Genomic DNA, 14,324 nt, shown 5'->3' with positions numbered 1-14,324 from the left:
ATGAGAAAGAAAAAGACCACCAGCATGATATCACTGGCTCTCCCAGACTCTCTCTCTCTCTCTCTCTCTCTCTCTCACTCTCTCTCTCTCTATCTCTCTCTCTCTCTCTCTCTCTCACACACACACACACACACACACACACACACACACACACACACACACACACACACACACAATTACAAAAGTGTGACCTTTTTCACACATGTAGATAATAAGCTGTTACAAAAACCAAACAACCTGTCAGGGATAAGATAAAAGCAGAACAGCTGATTCACAGACACAGAAAGCTTGGTAATCATCAGTCCTGCAATGCATATTTACTCTCAGCTGAGTGACTAAGGCCCTTTCCTCACTCTTAAAATGTCTTAAATTCACATTTACTCATAAAAGGCCTCATATATTTAGTCACTGAATGCTGTGCGCATGGTCTTGAATACACAATGCATTTACATTTAAGCTTTGGCAATATCAACAAAACAGGAATTCAAATTAATCTGTCATCATGTTACTAGCTTTTGAAGAAATTCCCTCCAAGCGTTCCTGAGATATTGCATTCACAAGAATGGGATGACACAAAAACTGATGGGTCCAGTAGTATGTCAGATAAGCTGCAGACAATCTCCCGGTCCAGTGGTCATGGATACAACCACGCACGCGCACACACATGCATGCACGCACACATGCACGCATGCATGCACCAAACACACACAAGTGATTGCATGATCCCCTCTAGGCTTAATAATGAGACATGATGGTATTTACCAATTTATTCATAGTCCATGTATAAACTATAATGCAGAGAAACAATCTAAATAATAATAATAAATACAGAGGTCTAAATGACTTGTATTTTGTACTTGTATTGTATTGACAGTATAGAAATGTGTATTTTTTTTTGTCTCTGGCTGTTGGACAATGGGAGTGATTACATTAATATCATGAAGGACAAATATATATTATTTTCACACTAAGACATTGTATTTGGACAAATGCTATTTAACTCAACCAACTGACATTTGCTGTTTAGTTTTAGTGCCTTAAATTTCATTAAGCGGTGGCCTTAAAAAGTGGCCTTACATTTGTACATATACATGTAGATATCTTGCTTACAACAGCATGCTTTCAAATTCTACAGTACACAAAAATGAATGGCCTTCATCAGCTGTTTCAGTTTTTAAATACTTCATTCGCAACATTGCAGACATCCAGTTTTCTTCCATAGTTGATCGTCTTAGCTGTCCTCTCTGCTTGACTTTTCCATGTCAGTCATCCACTGCTCACTTTAAACTATAAACACTTTTCAAGCCCACTGCTGTTGAGCACTGTTGCTGACTAACCCAGAACCCTAAAGACCCAGAACACAGAGCAGAAAAAAAGCAGAAACATGAACTGGTATGGATTTGAGAAAACCTACTGGTGAGATATTGAGTGCTAGTCTCCTGGAGGGCCTGCCTCTATCAAGGTGATTCATCGCAGAGGGCCTGACTAACTGTGCGGGGCACGATGGAAGCCCATCTCAGATGATGGTTTTATTGATGGCATCAAGTCACACATCGGCCTCTGTGGAGGTGCTACGCTGACTGCTTAGCCCGGGTGGCGAGAGAGAGACAGGGAGTGAAAGCAAAGGGCAAAGGGGGTGGGGGTGGTGTGGGTTTGGGGGTACACTGGCACAGAAAGAGGCCACAGTGTCTCTCCAAGAGCAACATGCAGACACCTGCATTTAGGGAGATCAATACCATGCCACAGACAGCTCAGAGTGCCTCTGGAGGATAACATTTATTGATTTGGGACTCGTGTTAATAGAGGGAGCCAATATTTTTGATATTCTCCACTCAAGTCAGCTCTTTTTATGTTTCTAAAACAAAACTGTTGTGATCCCATATGAGACTCATCCATTGTTATTACCTTGTAATATAATAGTTACACTGTCAACGCGATGAAAGACAATATATTAACTTGATGCATTTAGATCAAGAGATTAAAAGTCTTGACATCTAATATGAATAAAGCACATACTACAGCAATTTGAACCCTCTGATAAAACAGAATACAATGATTTTCTTTTTTTTAAACCTATGTTCAATTAAATGCAATACAAAGAGGGTATTTAATGTTCAAAGTGATTAACTTTATTGTTTTTTGTAAATATGTAGTCATTCTGAATTTGATGCCTGCAACAGGTTCCAAAAAAGTTAGGACAGGAGCATGTTTATCACTGTGTTACAGCATCTTTTCTTTGAACAACACTCAGAAAGCATTTGGGAACTGAGGACACAAATTGTTAAAGTTTTGAGAGTGGAATTCTTTCCCATTCTTGCTTGATATATGACTTAATTTGCTCAACAGTCTGCGTTTCATAATGCACCACACATTTTCTATGAGAGACAGGTCGGCACTACAGACAGGTCAGTCCAGCACTGGAACCCTTTTACTATGAAACTGTGCTGTTATAATACATGCAGAATGTATCTTTCCATTATCTTACTGAAATAAGCAGGGACCAGATGTTGTCTGGATGGCCACATATGTTGTTCAATAACCTGTACCTACCTTTCAGCATTAATAGGACTTTCACAGATGTGACAATTACCCATGAAGCCATGGGCACTAACACACCCCAATACCATCACAGATGCTGGCTTTTGAACTTTGCCTGATAATAATCTGGATAGTCTTTTTCCTTTTTAGCCCACAGGACACAATGGGTGTGATTTCCAACAACAATCTGAAATGTGCTAGAACACACTTTGCATCGGCATTTCTGGATGTTGCAGCTATTCATGGCGTTTCCAAGTTCATGTAGCATCCTTTACAGAATTATCTGAGTTTTTAAATGCAGTGATGCCTGAAGGGTTGCAGGTTACAGGCATTCAATGTTAGTTTTCAGCCTTTCCCCTTTCATGCAGAGATTAGAATCAGATATTCTCTGATTCTTTTAATGATATCATGAACTGTAGATGGTGAAAGGTTTTTTGGGGCATTCTGCAACTTTCCCATTCTTTTGCTCCAGCTGTTCCAACTTTTTTGTGTTGCAGGCATTAAATTCAGGATGGGTGTTTATTTACAAAAAACAATAAACTGTATCAATCAAGACTAAATATCTTGTCTTTGTGCTCGGTTGTACCTTGTATTCAGTTGAATATAAGTCAAAAAGTATTTGTAAATCATTGCATTCTGTTTTTATTTGTTTTACGCAACTTCCCAACCTTTTCAGAATTGGGATTGTAATTTGAATGAACCACAGCTGTACAGTAGCTGTGGCACGCATGATAAGTCAACTTACTGTTCCAAAATGTGATGGCCCCATACTGCTGCTTCTAGACGTATTGACCAGCTGTGTTGGCACATTGTCTCTGAAGGCACAGAGGGGTCAGGCAGGGTTGCTGCCTCACTACCCTTGGGTTCAGTTACTCTGTAGGCACAGTATTGATCCCCCAGCAGTTACAGAGCTCCCTGTTGCGTATTCCCCTAGAGGGCTGTGGTCACGGCCAAGGTATCCCAGAGCTAGTCCATAACATGCAGCAGGGTTTTTGCACAAGGGCGTGGTACAGTACTGTACACACACAAGGCTACTCAATCGACAACTTTGTTTGACCAGATTATTTACGCCCTCTGTGTCGTGCTGCTATTGGATTAGATGTGATCAGTGTTCACATGACCTTGTAAAACCAGGATCAACTAACAATTTAAACATTTATAATGTGACCATTTCCATCGGCTTAATGAACAAAGTGACTGCCAAAGTAACAGGAATACAACTGTATCCAAATATAATAACATTTTTCTAAGTTGATACAACATTATACAGTCTTAGCTAACCTTTGTTTTGCTTATCTTTGTCATTTCTACTTTTTAAGTGCCTCTGTGGTAGCTGCTACTCTCCTGGTGGTATATAGAAAATACATTATACATATAATTTATAAAACACTGGACAATCCAACTATAACCAAATAAAATATGAGTTAGAGCACATTTGGATCATCAGTTAAAGGCAATTAAACTAAAGGATAATTCATTTTTATTGCAATTTGCATCTTATGTTCGTAGGTTTTTTTATGTCAACAAAGTAATTGCTGAGATCTGGGAACACGCCTACATTGCGAGGATGCTTGAAGTAGGGGGTCCACATAAAATGGTAAAAATACTTACATTTTAATCCAAGCAAAGAGTGAATACTTAATCTACCTTTCTGTTTCCTGTTATTTCCTTGCTAATCATGACTCCAGTAACATTAACACAAAGATGTGGAAGCATGCAAACCAGTTTCTCTGTTGTTGGCTGCAAGAACTGACACAAAAGTCTACTCCCACCATCCAAGGAAGATCCAGTGGATTAATTTTATTTTGGACTGAAATTTCCCCACAACAACAGAAAAACTGCGCTAACCACATCACTTTGGACCGCTTTCTCAACATGGGCCAGTACTGTGACTCATTACAAAACTGAAGCCGAAGGATCGATGAATACTGACCTCAAACTTGGAAGCTGTAATTTCTTTGCCATTTATATGTTGCTTTATTGTTTATTTTATGTGTTAGCCTGTTGAGCCTGGCATTAGTGCATTCCATGGCTTATGTGGCTAGTGTCTGTTGTTCACACACTGGAGCAATGTTGGAGTATTTAATATATAGAGACAGCGAAGGGGATCTGCATGAATGTTATTCCTCACTTGAAGCCATTTACCAGAGTAGTAGGTTGTGTTTCACGTTGCTTTTTGTGGATTTCATACTGCAGTGCAAGCTCAGCTGGCTTTGTTGTTAGACAAATTAGTTCGTGTTAAGTCTTTGGTCTATCTACTGCTACACAAACACATGCAAAACCAAAAGATTATAACTGGCTTTTCTGCCAAAATATCAGTAATAATCCCTCATTGCACAAGAAAACCATCTGTGTGCAAAACAACAGCAGCAGAGTAGGTTGAAACAGAAAAGTATGAAAACTGTGATGGATGACAAACATACAATACATACAACATACAAATATATAATATAATGTTTGGGCAATCATTTCATTTCACCATTGTTTTTTCTCATATAAGATGTCTGAGTAATCTGAAGGTTTGTTTAAAGCCTGTATAATCACCTGACTTCTTCCTTGCCCAGTTGGAATATTGTTGCATTTCCAGATCTTAGCAATAAGTTTTGAATACAACGTTGTTATCTGCAATAGAAATGATGGGTCAACTTACAAAAATTTGCCATATAAATCAGAATTCTCCTTTTATTTTTAAAAACAATTGCTGTCAGAAGGCTACTGCATCATTCTATGGCTGTTTCTATTGTTACATTTGTTCTGATTCATGCGCAATGAAACAAATATGACACATTAATTTTTTCCCAGGACAAAGCAGATAAAGTTATTTAGATTGAAACAAACCAGCATGCTCAAGATCTCAAAGGACTGACACAAATGTGTTCCATATGTTGAAACTATGACCCAGGTGGATAATAGAAAGAGCTGTTTTCGACTCGCTGGTACCTACAGTTTGTACCTGTACTTCCCACAGACTGAGCGAGGAATGAAGGGAGCCGGGCCGCGGTGCCTTATCAGCTCTAATGATGAGACAGCTGGAGGCCATTTTCCAGCTGCGCCCAGCTTTGACATAGAAACACTTATGGTCTTCCCTGCTTGGTCTCTCCGTGACAAGGATGAATGAGACTTCTGCAATGTTAACCATTCATTCAAATCTGATATGATGGCTTTACTGAGCAAATGCTATAATTTCACTCACTCTTGGTTATCTTCCACGGAGAGCTGAAGTTGAGAGCAGCCTTTTGGTTAAAAATGGTCTGTCATTGCAGGACAGTGGATCATTTTGTTTGATGAAAACATTATGTTAAAATCAAATCCTGATTAATGTGGGCTGTGATTAAAAAGAGTCTCCACCAAGATGTCATTGTGTACTTGATGAATAGATGTGTGTTCTTTGCACTAAACCGGATAGCATGGTTGGTACAGCACAATATTTCACTCGACTGAGCTGGCTTTGGGGATTAGAAATGTTACATAGTCATAATTTACCTGTCATACAAAGACCTCTCATCAGTTACTGTAAATTGATTTGGCCCAGAATCACACAGGGTTCCTCAATATTCTTTTACATGATAAAAACAATTTTTCTCACCAGTTCCTAAATCTGTTTCTTGTCAGATGAAATTGCATTGAGACTCTTCCCCCCTTTCCTTTCTGCATTCATATTGGTCTATTTTTTAATGTGTCGGTCTCAAAATTAGTTTGTTAATTATGCTTAATTTCTTCAGATATTTATTTAGTATTGATTTATTCAGATATTTACTAAGATCTGGATTACTCATTAAAACAATCACTTAAGATCACTTAATAAAGGCAGGAGGCTTAGGAAGGTATTTCAGACGTCCTTTGCCTGAGCAACAGTTTCCAGTGCCTCTTGGGGAATCTCAATGTGTTCCCAGGCCAGATGGAATATGTAACCCCTCCAGCAAGTTCTAGGTCTACCCAGAGTCTCTGCACCGTTCTACATGCCAGTAAAACTTCCAAAACAAGGCATCCACCTCAGCTGTCTCCATCTGACATGAAGGAGGAGCGTCTCTATTCTGAGCCCCCTGAAGATGTCTGAGCTCTTTTTGGTTGAACCAACCACCCTATGGAGGAAAATCCTATATCCACAGTCTCATTCTTTTGGTCACAACCCAAAGCTCATGACCATAGGTGACGGTTAGAACGTAGGTTGACTGGTAAATCCAAAGCTTTGCCTTTCAGGTCAGCTACTTTTTGATAGCAATGGCCTGGTACAATGTCGGCATTACTGCCAATGCCTGTCCATATCACAGTCTGATTTTCTGTCACTCATGAACAAGATACCTCAGAGGAATTTATGTCTTTTACACTTATGTTCAGAAGGAACTTGCATAAAACTGGAAACCAGTCCTCTCCAGATCAGAACTGATATGAGAAACTTTTATAGCTAACCCAAATGAACTCAGCTAAGGACATACACAATTAGGCAATAAAAACACAGGAAGGCTGATGGCAGATATCTTGAGCAATAAATTGAATGGGATTAAAATAAGTGGCTTCCACTTGTTTAAGAGTAATGGCAACAGCATGAGCATACAGGATATATCCCTGTATCAGTGTATGCATAGTTAAAATTGTGGATTGTATAGTGGTTCTTCTGTTGTGAAAGAAAGAGGTGATCTGTCTAACTCAATGCTATACTTTATCAACTTGATCTCAATGAGAGCATGGATCAAAGCAGAGATGTAAAAGGTTCATGCTTCTGTGTAACTGAGATAATAAGACGAGTGTGACGATCATCAGAACCAGACTGTATGCTCTGTAGTTTGTGAGAATGCATACAAGATTGAATCATCAGCATAAAAATTCATATTGCATTGTTCTGTTGGAAATCAATGTTATTTGAATAGGTTTGTATAATTAAGTAAATTATGTCTCTAAATATATTTTTACAAAAATGATATTTTTTTAGAGAGTAAATAGCAGGAGGCTTGATATTGATTCTTGTGGGACACCTATTATTGTCTGTCTATGGACTTGATTTGAAACTATCAGTAACAATCTGAGCCAGCTGATTTTGAAACAACTTTAAGCAAAATCATCAGAACCCATAAAAGCAGTTTATTGACCAAAATCAATGTCCTTCACAACAAGTGGTCGCTGCAGTTACTGTACTATGACTACATATAAAGACTGCTTGCAATGGTTGAATGATATTATTATCCATCAAAAAGGTCATGGTTGTGAGTTGACCAGTGATTCCAGGATTTAACCATAACTGACAGAACAGCTAAGACAGAGGCCAATGTTTTTTACTCATATGCAAAATCTCACAGCTAGCAGTTCTAGTTGAAAGTTCCCCGCTACTGTATGGCCACAGCTTAACAGGTATTTGCACTGTTTTCTACCTCTGAGACAGTCTCCAGTTCTCATCCTATCAACACAATACCATCCCCGTCTGCTTCTCTCAGAGGATGCTCCCTGCCCTCCCCCTTCTCCTCCCACTCTCTCACCAGGACTCTGGCCAGGAGTGGTGCTGAAAGACTGAATGGTGGGAGATGGAAGGGTCTGTGCTCCCATTTCAGCGCTCCCGTCCCACGACTTGTCTCGGCCGTCTGTGGAGGCAAAAACCTGCCCGCTGTGCAGATGCAGATTTTCACATTATGGTGATGCATGTCTCTGTTGATATGCTGGACGTCTTTACATGAACCAGAAAATGTGTTATCTGATGGAGGACTCTCCTAATTCCAGACCAACCCCCACTGCCATCTCACCAGAAGCCTCAGGCCAGGCATCAAACATCTGCCCTGGGAGTGTGCCAAGAAAAGTGTGCTAGACTTTATTTTATCTGCCAGTAAGAGCAATATTAGCATTTGCCTCCTTATGCGGATGGCCCAGATGCTCTGTCGATTGAGGCCTCTTTATTAAAATCACATGGAGAAACACAACCTTCTGGTTATCAGGAGAACTCACCTCTTTGTCCCTTTCTCTCTTTGTCTTTTTAAGCTTCGACAGAGCCCTTTGACATTGATGTCTTAGCTTGTTGTCCAAAGGTTTCAAAAGGAGGCTCCCAGCTTCTAATGAAAGACCTAAAGTTGCAACACTTTGACTTTTCAAACAGATGTTTGTGACTCCTGCACGAGATGGATTTGATTCTCTCAAAACCCTCTTTGTGCGAGGCGCTCATCCATCTGTGGTGATCTGTGTTTCAGTACATCTTAATAAAGTAATCCCCTCCCTCGTTTTTCTACCCCTAGGAATGCTCTTGTTCTTGCACTCTTCTCCTTTGTCATGCGGGGCACCCAGACTATGATTTGTTTGGGTTTCAGATTTAAGGTTGACTGAGGCCATGACTCATCATTACTCTGAGATGACTTGTTTTAATTTCTCTCTGCTAAAGTAACAAAAAGATGTAGGGTTTACTGAAAGATACTTGATGTAGACACAAGGAATTCAGTGCTGTTTCATTGTGCTTGTGCATATTTTAAGTGTCAGCATATCATAATAAACAATCCTCCTAAGATGCACATTTACCCTTGATTTCATCATATTCAATCAGTCAGGAGATAAAAGCATTGTTTCTTTTAATCCTATCAGCCTAGGTATGGCAAAGATATACACTCATAATCCAAATAAACCAGCAGTGTACCAGTGTGAAGCTTCATTCATCATCCAGGCTTTCCATTCATTAGACATTCATTTGTTTTCCTTCTGACATATCACCAGACTTTCAACCACTGACCATGATAACTGAAGCAGTGGCCAAAGGTTCCAGCTCCCCCCTTTGAAAAGCTGACCCGTTCTTTAAATGTTTAAAGAGCCTATTGCATCATCGGTCCTCGCCCACACATGCATGTTTGGGTGAATCAGAGCGGGGGATGCATGGGGGTTGGTGTTGTGATACATCATGTGTTTAAGCAGTGGAGGGGAGGCCCAGGTTGTACGGGGTTAATGACTGGCCCTCTCTGTGGGCTGTGCCGGCTCTCGGAGAGGATAAGACTGGCGGTGTAGGGGCATCTGGAGCGCAGGGGTCACATCGCTCACATCAAAGGAGGCTGGGAGTCTAGGTCACTGTGTTTGGCCATGGGGCGGTGGAGAGAGTGGAGGGGTGGTTAGAGGGATTGGGAAGAGGAGTAAAAGAGATGAAGAGGCAGCGAGATGGGCAGAGACAGTGAAAGATGAACAGGAGCAAAACCAAGACACTGTGAGGGTCAAGTGAATGGGGGAAGGGAATTAGACAGTGCACGGTCTGTCATTTTATAATTTCCTGTAAACACTTCAATTTCATGTGTGACCTACTTTCAAAAAGCAAAAAATTAATAATAGTTTATTTCCTCACTTGTACCTAAACAAATACTGTATCTAAGGTATATTATGAAACAGCTTTAGCAGATCATCTAAATCATCCTCAAAGAGAAGACTGTCACATATTGGGCAATTTATGATATTGTAAAGTACAGTATTGTTAAAGGAGAAATATGTAATAATGTGAAGCAAATGACATGTATTAATAATTTGTTTTGCCAATATGTGAACAGATTTTAACATAACTTAGAGAAATCCAAAGGATGTGATATTTATGCATGCTCCGATCACTCATCCAGATCCCTTAATCCGTATTCTTTTGTTTTTTCTTACTGCAAAGCATTACTCCGGCAAATAGTTGCGCCACACCTCCACTTAGTTTACATCTGCTTCTCCATGAGATGGCTAAATCACATTCCCCATGAGATCTTTCTGCAGTGTGTGATGCACCATTATTTCAAAATTGGTGAGGATTTTAAAACTCCTGTAGTCTAAGCACAACATAGGACTGCCGCTCTTTGTGACTTGATTTTTTAGCATGTCGCACTTGTGGCTGCTAAATGGTTTCAGTAAATGTATGAACAAACCTTTACAGACAATCTTCAGACTAAACTTTCTATACTGAATCACTACTGTCGCTGACTCAATCAGTCATGTTTAGCAGAGGAGCTGCTCAGCCATGATACACAGTACATTACTTTGGTGTTAAAAGCATATTAAAAGACCACGTAAGCCACAGGAACAATCATGATGTGATAACTGTCATAAACAGCTGGCTGTTAGGCTTATATATATTTTTGTACTGAACTGAATTAAGTATCTTAAACTAGCGATCAACTGAATGGACTGAACTGAAGACAGAGTCAGAGTTGAATATCCAAATATGAAGTCACTTGAATCAGCACCGTGATTTGTAATTTCCACCTCAATTGGCAATGAAACAGCAGGTGTTTTCCATCAGCTATCAAAAGCAGTGGCATCATTAATTAAGTTGAGACCACAAATGCGACATGATTCAGAGCTTCAATACAAAAACCTTTGTTTAACACACACTTGTGCACACACACACACACACACACACACACACACAATCGGGGGCTGTAACTCTCAAAGAGTACAGGGTGGGTGAGGGGGGCGTCCAGACAGCAGACATTTAATCCCTTGGATTATCTACTGAGTAAATCTACTGGGACCAGTGAAGTGTAATGATGCTGACTCATGCCCTGCAGTGTCCCTGTCATAGGCAAATAATGTTTAATTTATAGACACCATTTGTACAGTTTAAAAACCCTACACACTGGGGATGTCACAATACCAGAATTTTAGAAGTTGATACCAATACTGGTGAAATTCCTTGATTCTTGAGACCCAATTCGAAACCACATAAAAAACAAAAACAGCCACTGTTATTTTTCTTTGCTGCCTGAAATAAAAACTCTTATAGGACAAAAGACCGAGATGAATATTTACAAAGTGTGAGGCAAACCACTGTCAGGAGAGCATGTTGCTCATGTCGGGAAAGTAAAAGAGTGCACGAGTTATTTCTGCTGCTGAACTTTGAACATAAGTTTAATTCAGAGAGCAGATGTAGTTTAAATGTACTGACACGGTGAAGGAAATATTAATGTAAAATGCAAATGTTATATTTTGATGACAGATGACACAGACTGAACGGTAAAGAGTCAGGACAGTAGTCTACTATTATGAGCTATTTTTACATTACATTAGCCTAAACACAGTAGCCATTAGCATTTAGCTGGTGCAGATGTGGAACATAGTAATGCCAGCTGTCTCAAAAAAAGAAAAAAAAAGAAAAAAAAAAAAGATTAAAATTATGTGAGGTCACCAGACTCCAGGTACTAATGAAAATGATCAAGATGCAATTTGTCCCACCTTGGAAGGTGCAGCAAGGCAAACAAGAGAATAGGTAAGATGTCAGTCAAATTCAGCAGTATATGCCAACTGAAAAAATCGAAATCAGCTGTGAGGGGTTTACCTTTACAAACATATCTGGAAAAAAATGGAAACAGAATTTAGCAATAACAGGCAAAAACACTGCTTTATTTTTTTTTAATTTATTGCAGGTATTCTGTTATGTACATGTTTATTTACAAAGTTACCCATGTGTTTCAATCTTATTTTGATACTTTTTGACAGCTGTATAGTAATCTCCTGTTTTCTATATAAGTATGATTAGAAAATCCTATAAACAATCATAAAAAACAGGCTATAAAAAAAAGAAATGGGACCATCTATCTCTGATACATGCAGAAGCAAGCTGATTTACATAGTTGAAAAATAAATACTATTGACAAATAGCATTCTATCAACTACAAGCATTTAAAAATTAGCCTTTGTCCACATGTAAAACATACTTCTAACATACACTCATTTGTAGGGTGAAACTGAGCTTTGCTTCATAATATGTGTCAAGTAAATTTTGTTTGCGTTTTCAAATTTACATTCTATGTGGTGCCCAACTGCTACTTTACATGCTGATTCAGTTCGATTGTCAGAGAAGTGCCATTTTGGGGATTAATACAAAATATTGTAGAGACATCACATTCACTGAGTACAGCATGAGGCTGCATGAGACACACAGCTCAGACTTAGACAGAGAGGTAAAGATCTCCTTCAAACTTTGAAGGGTTGTTATGTCAGAAAGAAGACAAACAGTGTTTTAGATGCAAAAACCTCAAACTATCTTAAATTGCATTGTAATACAATACTATTGTAATACAGTGCTGTTTGTCTGTGTATTTGAAAATGATTGATCTTTCCTCAGTCCTGTCCTCCTTTGCTCTGTACTCAAGTTAACACCTGAGCTAGCTTGGTACCTTGGTCAACCTTTTCTTCTCTGGTTTCCTGTACTTACATGATATGTGCTTGGCTTGTCTACAAGGAAAACAAGAAAAAATATTTTGAAGAAACACTAGCTAACTAGCTGGCTAAGGATTCATTTAGATTACCTAGCTAGTTAGCCAGCATTTTGCTAACATTAGCTATCAGATGTAATTAGTTGGCTAACCATTGGTGTAGAGTAGCTAGGTAGTTAGCCAGCATTTGACTAACATTAGCTATCAGATATAATTAGTTAGCTAACCATTGGTGTAGATTACAGTTTTGCTACAGACCAAAACATCAGCTAACTAGCTAGCTAACAATTAATGTAGATTAACTAACTAGTTTGCTAGTGTTTTATTAACATTAGCTAACTTAAGATTGGACTATATGTACTGTATAAGTTGCTTCCACAGCACCCCTAGCAAAATATCTTTTAACCATCTTCAAATTTTGTTTTTCTTTTCAACATAGACTAGCACATAGCTTATCTCTGTACAGGAAACAGGAAAGAAGTTGACAGAGGTTTCCAAAGGGTTGGGACTTAGGAAGGGTGAATTCAGATGTGGATGAAGCAGAATCATCATGGAGAGTGTGTACATTATGCAGTTTAGTCCAAATAAAAACACTTATGAACAATTCAGACTGTGGCAAGGTTTTGCAGCATAACAACCTACATTTGACTGATGGCACTTTTTCTCTGATTTTGTTGGAAGTGTTGAAATAATGGCATGAAGAATACATTTTATCACACAGACATCATACAACGACATGTAGAGGTAAAACCACTTTTGTTGCCTCTGCTCACAACATAAAAAAATTTCATTTGTCTTCACTCGTGCCAGTTCATTAACTGGTAATAAAAACAGTCATGAGGTGCCAACAGGAAAAGTTCAACTATGATTGATTTAATGTACGTAAGAATCTTTGTGGGTTGCAATACTGGAACAAGAGCTGTATAAAAATACTCACTTATAAGCCCCTTACACTGTGAATTAAAGCTAATGTCAATTGTTGCTCTACTCCACAAGCTGTGGCTAAAAATGAAATGAGTTTGGGCAACTGTGACTATTAATTGCAACTAAGCATGTTTTAATGGTGATCCTCAAAAGTGATTTAATTGCAATATTAATGTCATTAACCCAAATCAAAGTGACAATTTCTTGAATAAATATATTTTAAATCTGCAGTTTATTATCCAAAATGCTACACTTCTGATCTGATTTTCATCAGTTCCTCTATTGTAGAGCTAACTACCTCTCCATCACTGCTCCCATTACTGTCCAGTAAAACCTAAGTCAAACTGAAACAGTGATCAACACATGCCCTTTCAACTTAATGACAGTCACACTCCAGCTGCTAATCTTTATATAGCTGTGATCTAGTAATGACATCAATTAAAGCTGCATTAATGACTTTTTTGGCCACTTGGGGGCAATAGAAGGCCATACACAAGGTGGCAAACCCACAACTCCTGACATATTATCACCTTATAAAGTTGTAATGTGTTAGCAACCCATTGCCTAATTACATCCAGTAGACACACACAGACATTAACATTCACTGGGTGTTGTTTTCCTTGCCACACAAACTCTTGAGGTCCTGTATTTTCACTGGTAATTTGATTCACTGTTATTTTTTTTTTTTTTCACGAAACACTTAGATAGTGATATTGAATATTG

This window comes from Lutjanus erythropterus, chromosome 20 (genome assembly GCF_056507025.1).
Source record: "Lutjanus erythropterus isolate fLutEry1 chromosome 20, fLutEry1.hap2, whole genome shotgun sequence".
Lineage (NCBI taxonomy): Eukaryota > Metazoa > Chordata > Actinopteri > Lutjaniformes > Lutjanidae > Lutjanus > Lutjanus erythropterus.
Note: the sequence above shows the minus strand (reverse complement) of the source record.